Here is a 6,000-nt window from a genome sequence, read left to right as displayed (position 1 = left end):
AATTCTAAAGTTAGAGTACTATGCATAAATGTCAAAGTAGATGCTAAAAATGGTTGGGTAACTCCTGAAATCCTCAATTATATTAAGGACATAACAAAACTGGCAAAGTAAAGATGCATTTTTAAATTGCATTGGAGACAGCTGTTGATGTGTTAAGTACCAAGAACAGCCCCCTCCCTCCCTCAGACAGGGGAGAGGGTAGGAAGTGCCCATGCCCTGCCCAGCCTATGAGGGACATCAGTAGTGCCCTAGGAGAGCTTGCCAAGAGGTGGCTGCCAGCCTGTGGAAACAGAATGAAGGGGCTGTGATAAGGAAAATAACTGCACTCCCAGACTTTGGGTAAAGAATGCCTCTTTCCACAGGTTTGATGTGGACCAAATGTGTAATAGTCACAGTGACTTCCTTTTTCATGAGCTCTCAGAGGGCCACCTAGGGGGGGTTGAGAAGATGACAGAAGAGGGAAATGGGAGGTGGACTCCTCAACACTGGGAAGTACAAAAGGCTCGGGGGATTCAATGTGAGTGACCCACAGTGATGGGGTTGTAGGAGAGAGGGGAGCAGACATGCCACGTGACTTCAGTGACCCTGTGGGTTGGCTAGCTCTCCCCGACTCCCTGCCTTAGCAAAACTGCAAAGAAAAGTCAGAGACTTTTTCACAAATCTCTGAACCTAAGATGTGTGGCATTCATTTAAAATGTTCATTTCTACAAATATAATCCATAAACAACTAGTGGGTTAAAAACAACATCCATTTCCAGGTGGCTTTCTCTGATCCTCCTGAATGTTCATTAATACATTAACCAGATCTTTACTAAAATTTCTGTTGAAATAACATTCTAGGCCCAAGATGTAGCTGCTCCTGCTCAGGGTGCCACATGGGCAAACAGAAACTAAGATAGCTTTTGTATGCCTGTAAATACTCCCCTTGGCCAGAAGTGCAGTCTATATCCGGTCAGCCAATCCCCAAACCCCAACATTGGGTTTACTTAGTTCCTTGTTCCTTCTCACTCCAAACAAGGTTGACTATGTGGCCCCAACCAATCATCTATTTTCTATTTTTCTCTTCCTTGTTCTTTATTCTTTATTCTATAAAAGCTTCCTGCCTTCTGCCCCATTTTGAAGTTCCTCAAAAAGAGACTGTCCATTTCATGAAGTGTTCTTGTTCATATCACTTAATTGTTTTGTTTTGTTTTGTTAATCATTTTTGAACCCTGCATAGTAAGTGGGGATCCAGGGAATGTCAGGGCTGGAGAGGGTTTTAGGAGTCTCCTTCTTTCCATCTATCCATTTATTCAACATAGGAACTTCCACACTGAACTCCAGTGTGCCAGGCACTATGCCGGGCAACAAGAATAAGATGTAATCCAGCCAACTGTGCTGTGGTGAGAAATCACTGTCCCCTGATTTTGTTCAGATCTGTGCATAGACTTAGAACAGAGCCTGCATGCTGGAGAAAGTGAGTGTAGAGTGTTTGGAGAACAGTAGGTGGGGGCGGCAGGGGGCGGATAACTTGCTACTTCCTAAAGCAGCTCCACCTGAATAGTTTTGACTGTGAGGAAGTTCATGTGCCACTTTGTCAAAATCGTCCTGGTGAGGTGAAGTTTTCACATTTACAAAATGTTTCTCTTTTTCTCTAGTAATATTTTTAGTTAAGATTGTCTTTTCCTGATATTTATCGCAGCTTTCTCTTGATTAGTGTTTCCACGGAACTTCTTTTTGCCTTATTTTGTTTTCAGCATTTCTGTATCATATATTTCACGTATTCTTTTATAAGCAGCATATCATTGAGTTTTATCATACTGACAATCATGTATCTTCTAATTGGAGCATTTAGCCCACAAACGTAATATAACTACTGAAATATGTGTTTGAATTTGCCATCTAACTGCTGGCCTTGTATTAACTCCACCTTTTCTACCTTGCAGATTCATTGTATTTTATTTTTCCATTTTCTTAGTATCTGGGTAGTTTTATTTATATTCTTTTTCAACCGTTTTGGTTGTTATAATGAAGATGACAGCAAGAATACTTGACATATCAAATTCTAATAAAAGTTAGTACTTTTACTTCTTCCAAGGTATTGCAGGGACTTTTCCTTGCTATTCAGTGTGTTCTGAGACCAGCAGCATAAAAATAACCAAGGAGCTTGTTCAAAATGCAAAATTTCCAGAGCCACCCCAAATCTTTTGATCAAAATCTACAATTTAAAAAGATTCCCAGATGATTCATATATTAAAAGTTTGAGAAATTCTGCTTTACAGCACTTTAAGTTTATTTATTCTTTCATAAACTTATGAGATGTAGCAACAGCAGTACTCAGAGGGAAATTTATAGCTATAAATGCCCATATTAAAAATAGAGATTTCATATCAATAACCTAAATTTACATCTTGTGAAGTTAAAAAATAAAACACAGATACTACATTGCAAACGATAAAAAGGAAGTAAAGATTAGTGTGAAGATAAATTATAGAGAGACTAGAAAGAAAATAGAATCAACAAAACAAAATTGGTACTTTGAGAAGATCAACAAACTGACAACATTTAGCTAGACTGACAAAAAAATAAAGAATAAGCAAATAACTAAAATTAGAAATAAGTGTGGGCAGTACTACCAATCTTACAGAAATAAAAAAAAATAGTAACATTAGAGAATGCTATGAACTACATCAAAAAAATAGATGAAAATGACAAATTCCTAGAAATACACAAATTACTAAAACCAATTCAAGAAGAAATAGATCATCTCAACAGATCTACAACAAGTAAAGGGATTGAACCAGTAAGCAATGGACTCTCAATTAAGATTAATCTTTCCCAACTCTTCCAAAAAGCAGAAGAAGAGGTATTAATTTCTAACATTCTATAAAGCCAGCATTACTCTGACACTAAAACTAGATAAAGATATCACAAGGAAATGAAATTATAAACCAATATCCTTATGAGTATAGATGTCAAAATCCTCAACAAAATACTAGCAAACAAAATCTAACAGCATGTTACAGGGATGACTAAATGGGACTTGTCCTAGGAATGCAAGGGTGGTTCAACTTAAGAAAATCAATCAATGTGTATACCATATTAATATAATAAAGGAAACTCACACATGATTGATTATCTCAATTGACAAAGATTTGTACTTAACAAAGTCTAACACCCTTTTATAATAAAAAACACTCAGAAATCTACAAATACAAGAAAACTCCCATGACAGGCTACAAGGCACATATGAAAAACCCACAACTAAAATTTACCCAATGGTGAAGGTCAGAAAGCTTTTCCCCTAAAATAGGAACAAGCCAAGGATGCTCACTTTTACTGCTGTTATTCAACACTGTGCTGGAAATTTTAGCTAGAGAGCATAAAAAATAAATAAAGGTATCCAAATTGGCAAGATACAGGCAGCCTATCAATGATTCTCTCTTATCATTGATATTTCTATCTCTCTCTTCCTCTCCCTGTCCCTACCTCTCTGAAATCAATAAAAATATATAACTGCCACTTTTTATTATAGACTCACTTCAAATGTAATGGAATATGCAGTTTGAAATTAATTAGAAAAAGATATATCATGCAAACTTTAATAAAAAAAAATAGGCATAAGTGCCCATATCAGCACCAGATAACGTATATTTCAAAGCAAAGAAAATTACCAGACAGAAACAGAGAAGGGCATTATTATATGATAAAATGGTCACTCCAAAAGAAGACACAGTAATCTTAAATATATATGTGAAACAACAGAGATACAAAACAAGAGAGCAATTTACAATTATAGTTGAAGACTTTTAATACCTATCTCTTGGGGATTTATAGGACTAGATAGGAAATCAGTCAGTATATAGAAAAACTCAACAATGCAATAAATCAACAAGACCTAATCAACATTTCTAGAACATTCCACCACCAACAAAAAATACACATTCTTGTCCGTGCTCATGGAACATATACTAAGGGAAATACGCAGGGAAATAAAAACCTCAACAAATTTAACAGAAGTAAAATCATTCAGAGTGTGTCCTCTAACCACAATAGAATCAAACTAGAAATTAATAATAGATATCAGGAAAATCTCCAAAAAATTGGAAACTTAACAGAACACTTCTAAATTATCCATGGGTCAGAGTGAATCTCAAGGGAGATTTTAAAAAAATACATCATACTGAACAAAAATGAAAATACCATGTATTAAAATTTGTGGGATAGCTAAAGCTGTGCAATTTAATTTAATAAAGCATAGAAAATCATATCACTAAATGCTTATAATAGAAAAAAGTATCTAATCTAATAAAAGAGAAACATGCAAATTAACCATAACTTCACTACAATCCCAAGCCACGCCCACCAGCCAATCAGAGTGACTATATGCAAATTAACCCAACCAAGATGGCAGCCGGAAGCCATGGAGCTGGAGCAAGCAGGAGGCTTGGTTGCCCCGGCGATGGAGGAAGCCAAGCTTCCCGCCTGCCCTGGCCGGCTGTGGCTTCTGCTCAAGGCAACAAAGTTTCAATTATAGAAGATAAATAAATCCCAGATACCTGCTTCCAGCCAGACTCCACTGGGAGCTTGGGTGGCTGGGGGCTGTGGCCAGCCTGCAAATGGCCATCAGCCCCTGACCCAGACTGGCCAGGCAACCCAGCAGGACCCCCCTCCCTGAAGGGGTTGTGGCCAGCCTACAAACAGCCCTCAGCCCCTCACCCAGGCTGGCCAGGCACCCCAGCAGGGACCCCCACCCTGAAGGGGCTGTGGCCAGCCTGCAAACAGCCATTAGCCACTCACTCAGGCTGGCCAGGCACCCCAGCAGGACCGCCCCCTTTCTGAAGGGGGTGTGACCAGTCTGAAAATGGCCCTCAGCCCCTCACCCAGGCTCGCCAGGCACCCCAGTGGGACCCCCACCCTGATCCGGGATACCCTTCAGGGCAAACCAGCCAGCCCCCACCCATGCACCAGGCTATATCAAAAGGGTAATACGCAAATTGACCCTAACAGCAGAATGAACAGGAATGACTGGTCACTATGACACACACTGACCACCAGAGGGCAGATGCTCAATGCAGGAGCTGCCCCCTTGTGGTCAGTGCGCTCCCACAGGAGGAGCTCTGCTCAGCCACAAGCCAGGCTGCTGACTGCCAGCACAGCAGTGATGGCAGGAGCCTCTCCCTCCTCCTTAGCAGCGCTAAGGATGTCCGACTGCAGCTTAGGCCTGGTCCCTGCTGGCAAGTGGACATCCCCCGAGGGCTCCTGGGCTATCAGAGGGATGTCTGACTGCCAGCTTAGGCCTGATCCCCCGGGGAGTGGGCCTAAGCCAGCAGGTGGACATCCCCCGAGTGGTCCCAGATTACAAAAGGGCACAGGCTGGGCTGAGCGACCCCCCCAAGTGCACAAATTTTTGTGCACTGGGCCTCTAGTTAAATTAATAATCTTACCTCAAGAATCTAGAAGGCCAAAATAAACCCAAAGCAAGCAGAAGGAAATAATAAAGAACAGAAATTAAAGTGAAAACAGAGAAATAGAAAAATTTCTTCTTAAGACTTGACACCTTTTGGATACCTTTTGCATGACCTATAAAGGGAAAAATTGATATATACCACTTCATACTCACCTCTCTAGGCCAGAAAAATCCATTGTCATTTATATACACATCTTTAAAGCCAACGTTAGATATACCTGCAGACTTACACACTTACACACACACTGTGATGTCCCCAGTTGTGTGTGTGAGAACCCCCCTAAGATCTGGTGGGGGGCTTGAGGGCAGGAGCCTGGCAGGTCAGCAGGAAGAGCTTCCTCAAAGCGAGGCAGGCACTGAGAACACCGCTCAGGAGGGCACAGATCAGGTAAGTCATGACATCAAACAAGCAAGTGTGGCAGGCTTAATTAAGGCATGTCATGATTAACATGACCCAACATGCATAGTTAGGCAGAGGAATTGGTAAGAAATGTGTTTTGAGAGTATGAAAGCAAGATATACTAGTTGGAGATACAAGAATTCACAAGAAC

Source organism: Myotis nattereri (genome assembly GCF_964212035.1).
Source record: "Myotis nattereri genome assembly, chromosome: 3".
Lineage (NCBI taxonomy): Eukaryota > Metazoa > Chordata > Mammalia > Chiroptera > Vespertilionidae > Myotis > Myotis nattereri.
This window is presented reverse-complemented; position numbering follows the sequence as displayed.